Raw genomic sequence first — 10263 nt, forward strand, 5'->3', positions numbered from 1 at the left:
TTTGACCACCACATCTCAGAACTGATGAAAGTAGTTCTGGACTCCAAGGTCATGAGTTCTGAGAGTAACAGTACTCCATCCTTCTAGCCTGGTCCCCAATAGCCATTATCGAGGGATGCTATCTATGTGGAGAAAAGGCCCACCTTCCTTCTATCACCAACATCAGATGCTAACTAACTGCCATCAGTGGTCAGGAAGTCCCAGAGCCAAGGAAAGGCAGTCCTTCCAGGTCAACTACTGGTCATCATCTTGGGAAAGAATTGCTTGTAACTGCAGTCAAAGATACTGAAGGTCAAGAAAAGAAAATTCTCAACCAACCAAATCTTTGGAATGGTCAAGTAGTTCAAGATCAGAAACAAATAATTTTATCAGTGGAAATAATAATAACACGATGGTTAACATTTATATAGTGCCTACTCTTTGCCAGGCACTGTGCTAAGAACTTTACAAATACTGTCTCATCTGATCTTCACAACAGCCTTGGGAGGTAGGGCCCATTTTATTGATAAGGAAACTGAGGCAAATACATCTTAAGTGGAAACAGGATTAAGATGCATTGTCCTCTGCTTTGCCATTTCCCCTGAAGTCCATGGAGCCTGTTACTTGTAGCGGAAAATTCCTTATACATGTTATCTTCCTTGATTACAATATGAACTCCTTGAGAGCAGGAAGTATTTATTTCTATTTGTGGTCAAAGTGCTTAGCACAGCACTTTATGGCACTGGCCTCCCAGCTATTTCACAAATAAGAAATTCCATCTCTCTACTCTATGCACTATCTCTGGCTAGCCCCCATACATGGAATACTCTTCCTTTTCTGTTCAAACTACTGACCTCCCTTGCTTCCTTTAAGTCCTAAGTAAAATCCTGCCTTCTACAAGAAACTTTCCTCAATACTTCTTAAATACAGTGCCTTCTCTTTGTTAATTATTTCCTATTTATCCTGTGTCTAGCTTGTTTCACATATATTGGTTTGCATATTGTCTACCCCATTAAATTGTGTACTGCTTGGGGGTGGGGATTGTCTTTTGCCTCTTTTTTTATCACCTGGCTTAGCATAATGCCTGGCACAAACTAGGTACTCAGTTAATGTTTACTGATTGTTTTCATCATTAAGTCATTAACCAAGGCTCTATGCTAAATGTCAAGGATGTAAAATAAAATGAAAAGCAAAACAAAAACACAATCACTTCACTCAAGACAGGGTTTCCAAGCTAAAATGACCTATACAAGGAGGAACAACAAACTAGGTAGACATTCAGGCCAAGTGTTTGAGGAAAATTCAAGTAAAAGTGAATTGTTTTCACCTAAGGGGACCAGGAAAAGACTTCATGAAGAAAGAAGTACTGAGCTGGACCTTGGCAAGTTATTTTTTCAAATACTTGAAATTAAGGAGATTTTAGTCCATTTTCAAAACTATACATTTTATACTCTTTAATACGTATTTATATTGTATTTACATATTTGATATCAGCCTACTTCCCTGACCTCTTGACATAACTCCCTCCCATCCACATTCACTACTAAGCCTATCCTATCTTTCTCTGTAAAAGATCAAAGACAAAACATTGTCCATAGTGGAAATACATTTTTTTCTCTCCAATAATTCTGCCTCTCATTCTTTAGTGCACAGAAACTTTTTTTTTAAATGAAGAAATCATCCTGAACCTTGAATCAGCAAGATGTGGGCACAAATCTGATCTCAAAATTTTATAATTCACGTGAATCTGTACAAGTCACTTAATCTCTGCCTGCCTCAGTTTCCTCCTCTATAAAATGGAGATAATAATAGCACCTACCCCCTAGGGCTGTTGCAAGGATAAAATGAAATTGTATTTGTGAAGCTTGTGTCCAACCTTGAAATGATTCATGAATGCTACTGTTATTGTTGAAGATGATGATAAAGGGTACTTTGTTAGGAGTCAAGTCTTCGCTCTGTCACTCTTTGTGAGCAGGTCATTTCACCTTTCCAAGCCTCAGTCTCTTCTTATGTAAAATGATCTGAGATTAGAATGACTTCTAAAGCAAATGTCAGCCTATCTCCAAATCTCCCATCTTGCAAACTGTAAGTATGTTGAATCTAATCTGTTTTCTCTCCCAAGAATCACATTAAGGTTTTCAAGTTACTAAAATGGAGGGCCTGCCCTATAAATCATTGGGATTCTGGCTGACTCCATTTGGCTCTGACTGATGTTCCGTGTGGAAGATCTCAAGAGCTAGAGAGCAGGTGAGTCTTGTGGCAATACTAGCCTTACTCTGGCCCATTAGAATTGCACCCAGAATAATCTCCTCTGCCCTCATGTGGAAGAGTGAGGAGACTTGAGTGTTTGGAACTGAAGCAACGGAGAAGAGGAATGAGAACTTGGGTTTTAATTCCAGCTTATAACTGTTAGCCAGGCTGGCCTTCTGAGCTGAAATAGTAAGCAGTCACCTAGTAGCATGATTTAAAGGTGGCTGAAAAAGCTCCTCTTCTTTAAAGAACATATTCTTTTATTTTAATTACATTCATTTATACAATGGAATTATTTCAGATGGTTTAGAAGTTAATTTGAGCTATCAGCCAAACACATCTTATAATTGTCTAGATGGAAGGGACCTTAAATATCATCTTTTCTCTAGGATAATAGAATTTAAGAGGTGGTAGATACCTCAAAGGTGATAGTACCGACCTTCTACTCAAAATAGGATTCTTGTCAATGGTATATTTAAGGGACTGTGCAACTATGAGTTACTATTGTTATTATTAGTCATAACGCCTCCAAGAAGTCACTTAACCTCCACCAGCCTCTGTTTACTCATGTGTAAAATGTGAGCTTTAGACTAAATGACTTCTAAGGTTCCTACCAGCTTTAGATCTGTGGAGCTAAATGAGCTTCCAGCCTCCACTTAAATTCTTCCAGCAGCAGAGAAATCACTATTTTTTAGGGCTTCCCAATCCATTTTTCAGCCAAGTAATACGCTCCTGCTTTACAACCAGGTCCAGAGAAGGTTCTACTTGTCCAAGGTTATACAATTAACTAGACAGTATTTTAATACAAATTCTTTGCTATGTAATCCAGTATGCTTTATATTATAGCTACTTTCCCTATAATAACTAGATAAGGTTGGAGAAATGGGAGTTTGTTTAGGTGTAGAGAAGATGAGAAGGCAGGAAGGGGCAATATTTTTTTAACTCCTTTGCTTAAAAAAAAGTCAATGGCCCTCCCTTCAAGAAGGAACAGCAATCATTTGGACTTCACTCTCTAGAGACCATGTCCCCTACTTCCACTCCAGGGTAATTAATATATTTAGTTTAGGAACTCTGAACTGGCTCTGAAATATCCTGATTAGTGGGTAAATGAGAGGCATTATACAGACCTAACCAGTACCACCTTTCACATATCATCTAGCATTCCATCAGGACACTAGAGTGTATCTAGAGTAAGCCTCTTTATTTCCCCCACAAACAGAATTACTAGGCTTATGCCTCAGAAGGATCAAATAAAGAATATGAGGGCCAATATGTATCAAAATATGTATAGTGGCTCTTTTTGTAGCAACAAAGAACTGGAAAATAAGGGAAGTGCCAATTAATGGGGATGGCTGAACAGATGATAATATATGAATGTAATGGAATATTATTATGCCATAAAAATGATGAAAGGGATAATTTCTTTTTTCACACTTAATAGCATTTTATTTTTTCCAATTACATGTGAAGATAGTTTTCAACATTCACTTTTATAAAATTTTGAGTTTCAATTTTTTTCTCCCTTCATCCCCTCCCCCCCTCCCAAAGATGGCAAGCAATCTGATATGGACTATGCATGTACAATCATATTAAACATATTTCCATGTCAGTCATGTTGTGAAAGAAGAATCAGAACAAAAGGATAAAATAATGAGAAGGAAAAAAACCAAAACAACAAAAAAAAGAGAAAGCTGTATGCTTTGATCTTCATTCAGACTCCATAGTTCTGTCTTTGGATGTGGATAGTATTTTTCCATCATGAGCCTTTTGGTATTATATTGCTGAGAAGAGCTAAGCATATCAAAGTTGGTTTGGGCGCAATGTTGCTGTTAGCATGCACAACGTTCTCCTGGTTCTTCTTACTTCACTCAGCATTTCCAGGTTTTTATGAAATCTGCCTGCTCATCATTTCTTATAGAACAATAGTATACCATTAAATTAAAATACCACAACATGTTCAGCCATTCAACAATTGATGGGCATCCCCTCAATTTCCAATTCTTGCCACCACAAAAAGAAAATTGCTGCTATCAATATTTTTGTACATGTGGGTCCTTTTCCCTTTTTTATGATCTCTTTGGGATACAGACCTAGTAGTGGTATTGCTGGATCAAAGGCTATGCACTGTTTAACAGCCCTTTGGGCATAGTTCCAAATTGCTCTCCAGAATGGTTGGATCCATCAACAATGCATTAGTGTTCCAATTTTCCCACATCTTCTCCAACATTTATCATTTTCCTGTTTTGTCATGTTACTCAATTTGATAGAGGTGAAGTGGTACCTCAGAGTTATTTTAATTTGCATTTCTCTAATCCCTAGTGATTTTGAGCATTTTTTCATATGACTAGAGATAGCTTTAATTTCTTCCTCTGAAAACTACCTGTTCATATTGAAAGGGACAATTTATTTATTTTTTTTTGTTTCAGCCAAAGACAAGTTTATTAGAACATCCACCATATTGGGCAGACTCTTAAGGATTCTGAACATTAGTGAGCTATTGGCTAGATTATACAAATCTAAGCAGTAGCTAGATTTTTTAAGAATCTAAGTTGTGGCTAGATTATGAGAATCTGAGCACTTTAATAGAGATAAGACAGACCTTACATACAGAAGGACTGTGGGAGGGATGTAGGAGTGGCCAAGTAGTTTGGGGTGACTGGAGGAAGGAGTCTAAGAAGGATCTGGATAGGAGTGGCCAGTAAAGTGGGGTGAACGGAATGCCTAGGACCTGGATTAAGCTAGATTAAGGGTGAGAAATGGCCAGGGGCCATAGGGAAGTAAGAAAATGGAGGGCTAGGCTGGGTTAAGGGTAACAGAGAGTTGGGAGATTGGGTGTAACCACAATGAAAGGCCAGTTGATGGGATTGTAGCCTTGGGAAATGCCAGAGATTTGGCTATGTGGGGGAGCCCAGGGTTTTTCTTTTTAGGGGTCCAGATTCCAACCCCATCATTCTCCCCTCAAACAAATGGGACCCAAATTCTTTTGGAGTAAAGGGCAAAGGTCTTGGCTTCTGAAACTGCTTCCTGCTAGCAGGGGGCATAGAGCTGTCTCTGCTTTGAGGGAGTCCTAAAGAGGAGATTGACTGGAACTGAGCACAGGCTGCATACAGAGAACGATGCGGGGATATTGGCTAGTACCACTGTTTGCTACCAACTGTAGGTGAATGGCCTGTAGTCTAGAACACACAAATCTGACAGAAAAGATTGTAGGGCCTAGATATAACAGGATAAAACATCCTTAGCTCTGTTTGGATTCAGATAATTCAGTTTTCCAACCATGCAGTATCAAATCCACCTGACAGCCAGACTCAGGAATAGCCAGGTGGGTAACATTCCTTTTCAATGGAACATAATGGGGAAAATGAGCCAGGAGGATCCCATCTTAGACTGAGGCTAGAATTGTCCTCTCAGCTTTGCCCAATGCTGACTTTCCACCAGTATCACATTCTCTCTGAGTACCTTGTGGCATTTGTCTCAGATGGTGGATTATTGATTATCGATAGATTATTATGATCCATCAGGCAACTCAAAAATCCTATGAGCTTTTACTTCAAACAGCAAGTTTCACTAATCACAGCTTGGAAAAACTTTTCCAAGATTTACATCTCAAATTTAAATTCGTCCTGGTGTAAAAAGCCAATTGTTAGAGATTATTTCTATATACTTGCAAATTCTCAGCAAGCTAAAACCCAAACAAGCTTCTTGGCAAGTTGACACATTAAAACAATAACCAACAATAGCCAAATTATTTTAGTGGTAATCAAATTATGAAAAGTTGCATGACATAACTGATACAAAAAGTTCATCAATTTGAAACTTGAAACAAACCATTACCAATCAGGTGACTTCAGTTTTGTTAAATGCATTTCCAAATTACTTTACAAAGAGAATAAACGTCTCATCATTAACAGTTAAAACTACAACTTTAAAAGAGCATGCTTACCCAAGTTCAGAGGCTAGCTTCTTTACCTTGAGCAGGATGTACTGAACCTGGTGCCTTCCAGGAAAAGGTTGCCCTAGGGCCCAAGGCCATTGCTAGTGGGGCCTATCCTGTAGCTGTTGCCTCTCCTCCCTCCTACCTTTCCCCAGGTGGGAGAGGGTGAACTCAAAGGTGAGGGGGAAAGAGTGAAACTCTCTTCTACTATGACAGCAGTTAACAGATACCCTTTTGACTCAAGGGAAGGGAGTGACCAGGTTGTACGGAGGTGTTTCAAAACTCCTTAATGATTGATCACAAAACCTCTAGAATATGCTAACATGTTTTTAGTTGTTCTAACTTTTCCTTGTAACCTCCATGAAGGAGGATCCAGGGGTAAGCCTCAGGGAACCAAAAAGCACCTACAGTTTTCCCAAATTCTCTAACACCAAAAGAATTGACAGAATTGAACGTATGCTTCAGGACAGGGACATGAGTCCTTGTCCTCTATGTTGCAGAAGGTGTACCCAGGTCCATGGCCTCAAACTAAACTAATGGACCAAGAGCCTGAGAGCGTCAGGCTTAGTGAGAGACAGCCTAGTAACTGTCTGCCTGAAAAGCACCTCCAAGCCTTGGTGCTTGGAGAGCAACCCCAACTGCAGAGCAAGAAGTGGGGGGAGGGGAGGAGTGAGACTTACATACCTTCCAGAAGTTTGGATTCAGTCAAAGGGCCACACTTGAGGACCTAGAGGGCCACAAGTGTCCTTGAGGCTGCAGGTTCCCCACCCTTGCTCTAGTTATATAATTAGAAAAGAATCCCTTCTATAGTAAAATGTAAACACTATAATTTGGCACCCAAGGCTCTCTAATCCTCCATTCCAAGTCTATGTCACTCTGCTCTTCAAATGTATTCGAGTTTATTCCAATCAAACTAGACCACTCACCATCTCTTGAGCTCATTCTTTCTCCTCTTCTTTGTCACCCACAGTGATTTTTCTACTCCCCCAATACTCAACCAATGGCCATCTCCATGAAGTCTTAACTGAGTCCACCCCTGCTTCTTACCCATATGATGAAAATTCTTCCTTCTTGAATTTGTCATCACATTTTTTTTTTGGAATATCTCCTTTGTCCCTCATATTCTGACTCATATTATAGTGATATATGCATATGCCATAACTTTGAATATAATTTCCTTGAAGATAGTGAATGTGTCATTTTTTTAAAAATTGTACCGTATATACATTAGGTATTTTATATGTTTGTTTCATTTTTGAATGGTTTTGTAATTAAAACACTTTATATGTGCTATTTCATTGACTCGACCCTGAAAGGTTCTTAGCCACGTTAACCTTCAAAGAGCTTGTCCAGCACTATTTTCTTTGGTTAGAGAACACCATTAATTACAAATTTTATACTTTTGTGTATTTTCTTTCCATTTCTGGGTTGTAATATGTTTGACATATTTAACATAAGTACAACTTGATTCTATTTGTTATGCTAATTTAAATTATTTGCTTTGACCCTTCCTAAATTCCTGTTAGTAAATTTGTAAAGACTAGTATTGAAACTAGTGGTGGGTAAAACTGTGGATTATAAAAAATGTATTTGTGGTATGCTATTTTATGGACTATTAAAACTTAACCACTGGGTCTCAGCAGTAATTTTTTTTTTCTTGATAACCCAGATGAACTCAATAAGCAAACAAACAAGCAAATAAATAAATCTGCCTCTCTGAAACTTACACCCATAGTACCTAACTCTGTCCAATAGGAGAAAGTTAAAACAAATAAACTAATATATCTTCCATAAACCCTCCCTTCAAATACTTGACAGGTATCTTGTCTACCCCAAGCCTTTTCTTTTCCAGGAAAAAAAAAAAAGAATGATCTCCACAGATGTTTGCAGTCCTCTCACCAGAGAGCATATTTGTATATAGCTGGTATGGTTCATACACATCTTTTTGTCATCAAAATTGAGTCATTTCAAAACTGAAAGAGATAGACAAATTGTGTCCTTAAGGATAATGTGGCTATGGTGAGCTCACTGTTCTGTGTGCCAGTTTTGACTGGGTATGCTTCATTCAATGCCAATTGCCTTCCTCAGGATGGAAATGTGACCTGTTAAAAGAAGAGTCAAACACATTGTTTTATTTAGAAGAACAGCTGCTAGTCATGTGCACTGTTTTACCCCCTTTAATACAAGGGCCATTGAGATGTTAAGCATGAAGGCATAGTATATCATCCTGTTGAACATTGCCAAGAAAGTCTGTCACACAGCATCAATGCCTTTTATTGCTGATACTTTCCCTACACCCCTCACACAAAGGCCTCAAGGATTCATGTTAATATTAAATCTACTGCAAAAGTTGGAACAGTGATGACATTCTAAAATAACAAAGGACCCTGGACATTTAAAAAAAAATCTACTTAAATTATTCTTACCCTTAATTAAAGTTTCTCTACATTAAAGATCAAAGCTGAAAATATACTGAGAAAAGAAGGTTAAATAAAACTGTGGCTCTTTTCTCTTTAAAAAAAAAATTGCTTTGGATGCTCACTATGTCCTCATTTCCTCATTTCTCTCTCTTGTGTCTTGACCAGGGAGAGGGGTTGTCCACAAAGTATTTGTTGCCTATAACTATGTCATCAAGAACAGTTCTGATAAAGGTCAAAGTTTCAGAAATGCTTTCAGCCTAGCAGACTCTAGTGATTTAAAAAAAAATCAGGCCTGATTTACTAGAGTAAAATATAAGCAAAGATTCTTCTTTTTCTTCTTTATTTTTTATTTGAAGACTTAAAATCCCCTTGAGAATTAGAAGCAATCTGATTGGTAAAGTGGTAATTGTACTTTAACTCTTTTGGAGTCATAGAATCCTGTGAGGGCTTGCAGTCAAACACCTACTAGTAATTCAGAAACCCTCTTCTCAGCTTGAAAACCCCACATGGCAAGGAACTTCAATATAGTTTCCTCCATTAGAATACAAGCTTCTTGAGGACAAGGACTATCTTTGCTTTTGTATCTGCATCTGCAGTGCTTGGCCCCATAGTAAGAGCTTAATAAATGATTTTTACCTCATGCATTTATTGTTGAAAGACATTTTAGGAATCATCAATAAATAAGGCTACTTACTGAGCCTGAGAGAGTCCAAAAAACTTGCTGGAGCTCACATGCTTTATAAGTGGCCTAGCCAGGGTTTGAGCCGAGTGTTTAGAAATGCGTCAAGGGCTACATTCAAAGTACATAACCAAGAATGAGGAGGGGCAGCTTGCCTCCATGGGCTACAGGGTAGAGTTCATGAGAGGTAAAGATAACCAGAGAAAAGCCATGTTATTCCCTAGTCTGCCTCCACCACCCCCTCCTATATGCCCTGTGGGCACAAGCAGTCCTTAGACACCAGGGGAAATGCAGTCCCCAGTCCTACTCCTTCCCTTCAGTTTAGAGCAAGGGATCAGGCTTGATTGCCACTCTCTCCAAAACCATTTCCCCGAATTGGCCTTTGATCACTGTCAGTCATATATTAGATTTTACCTTCTGAGAAGAGCTGTTTGTTTCTGAGAACAAGCTGTACATGCTGTACTACTCTTACTTAACTCATAGGCCGCATCTGCTCTGCAGTTATGCCTGATTTAGGGATGAAAAAAAAAAACAACCTCAAAGTTATAACTGGTTAGGAATCTTAAGGAAAACAAATCCCCCCTCCCTCCCTTGCTTTTTGCCCTCCTCCTCTTCCCTGCCCACTTACCCAACATACGGAGTGTATACTATCCAGGGCTCTCTCCTGGTCCTGTTTTTGTCTAGTCAGCATGAAGGATGAGAAGGAGGCCCAGAGCCAAGAATGAGTCACAAGCTAGTCATGTGCTGTGTGTTGTCAGGGTTGGCACAGAATCCTCTGGAAAGAGATTGAAGTGGTGACGGTCTTGTTTGGCTTTTAGAGGGATCAGCTGGATTACGAAAGAAGAGAGTATAGATTCATTGATATTTAGAGCTGGAGGGGACCTTGAAGAACCTTTGCCTGCATCCCTTTCTGCAGCTGAGGAAACTGAAAAAACTGTTGTAATTGAATGACTTGCTTTACTCAGGCAGCAGGGTCAGGGTAATAACCCAAGGCTCCTAAT

The 10263-nt window shown here is 38.9% G+C and overlaps 1 long non-coding RNA gene across 1 annotated transcript; it reads right to left on the reverse strand.

Moving 5' to 3' along the window:
• Positions 1 to 7583: 7583 nt before the first annotated feature.
• On the reverse strand, positions 7584 to 9965 carry LOC110216082 (uncharacterized). The gene is made up of 3 exons (XR_002326688.2): positions 9891 to 9965; positions 9677 to 9769; positions 7584 to 8265 (listed from the first exon to the last, which is right to left on the reverse strand). It is a non-coding gene; the product is annotated as an uncharacterized LOC110216082 (long non-coding RNA).
• Positions 9966 to 10263: the final 298 nt, after the last annotated feature.

Source organism: Phascolarctos cinereus, unplaced genomic scaffold, assembly GCF_003287225.1.
Source record: "Phascolarctos cinereus isolate Bilbo 61053 unplaced genomic scaffold, phaCin_HiC Scaffold_4;HRSCAF=312, whole genome shotgun sequence".
Lineage (NCBI taxonomy): Eukaryota > Metazoa > Chordata > Mammalia > Diprotodontia > Phascolarctidae > Phascolarctos > Phascolarctos cinereus.